The sequence below is a fragment of the Micromesistius poutassou genome, assembly GCF_964030765.1.
Source record: "Micromesistius poutassou genome assembly, contig: SCAFFOLD_6841, whole genome shotgun sequence".
Classification (NCBI taxonomy): Eukaryota; Metazoa; Chordata; class Actinopteri; order Gadiformes; family Gadidae; genus Micromesistius; species Micromesistius poutassou.
Window position 1 is genome coordinate 5,001 of NW_028179114.1, and position 1,595 is coordinate 6,595.

Here is a 1,595-nt window from a genome sequence, read left to right on the forward strand (position 1 = left end):
TTTCTACCTGTGCACAAGCCTTCTCTCCCCCACAGGTGCTTAGTGTATGAAGCTCACTCCAGTTCCAGTCGTGATTTATGGCCGTCACCCCCTGCCGCGCACAAACCGAGGATTATGGAGAAGGGAAAATACTCATTAGTCCAAAAGATGAATGAATGTAATGGTATCACAACACACACGGGTACGCAAAATGAGTTTGCACTGACTGACGATGCCACCTGAATGTCAGTTACCAAGTGATAAAACGGACCACAGAGACGCGAAGAGACGCACACTAGAAGAAATGATCTCTACTGGAGGGAAACGGTTGACGTAAACCGACCGGGCCGTCACAAAGAATTTGACTCCAGAATCAAGATCGGACGCCTCTTTTTTTCTAACTGACAAAGATGGCTGGCACATCATATGGAGGTGTTTACAGTCTGAATAACCTGAGTGTGAGAGAAACAGATTGAAACTCCGCCAGTAAATAAGCTGTTGCTATATACATGCACATACCAATATTTTGCAATGTGTCAGGTGGAATAAGGGGAAAGGAAGATAGTAATCAGGAATAAGCCTAGAGCAAAATGTTTGTGTGGTTAGTTTTGCTCAAAACAAAACAAAAAAAGAATCGCCTTCCAACTCCATGAAATGACCTCTGGTGCTGCTGTCCATATAACACTGAACTAAATGATCCACTTGGCTGATTCGGGAAAACTAAGAAAATGAATTTACTCTTAAAGAAAAACTCAATCATTGAGCCTCGTTTCGGGGATGACTTTCTTACAAAAATAATTCTACTTTACAGTACTAGCAAGTGGTGTTTAGTTTACTACCGACTGAAAAGACTTCAAAAATGAGTCCTTTCCACTGACTGTCAGCCCCCCTGTCCAACATTAACAAGCAGGCCACCGTTCTGGGGCGATGGATCAAGGGAGAGCAACCAAAGAAAGGGGATTCTAACATAACCCCGCTGTTTTTCTTAAAATGTGGGTTTGACAAACCATTCCCACAGACTGACCTAAACGTCAGTTCACCTTGGATCATCAGTTTGTTTTTGTTTTTTTATACAAACGGCAGAAGATTTCCAATCAATCAACAACTGAAAATGAATGGAGAAAAAAAAAAGGGAAATCAAATGGTAATATCCTCCAAGATACTTTAATGAACATGGATTCACTTAGAAAATGTGTACTAAAAAAGATGAAGGAGACATTAGTGTGAGAAATGTCAAACTATCGGATACTCCTGAAGACACCTCGACCAGAACCGCTCACGCTAAAACCCTGGTGAAGACGATTTTTATTATCATTATTTAGGATTATCATAAACAACATTTTCAAACTTTGTCATGCAAGCTCTATTTGATAAGCATGTCAGGTAGGACCTGACCGGAGGGAGAGAGAGAGAGAGAGAGAGAGAGAGAAGCGACCAGGAGAAAAAGGGCCTAAATGTTCTGAAAATAACATCCATCCATCGCCTAACCAGAGACCCCTCCGTCCATTCATAAAAATAAAAAAACTAAACACTGAAAACCAAGACGCCAAGGCAGTAAGACGGTGACGTAAACTTCCGGGGCTAAAATCAATATGATTCACTTATGGGGACGATAA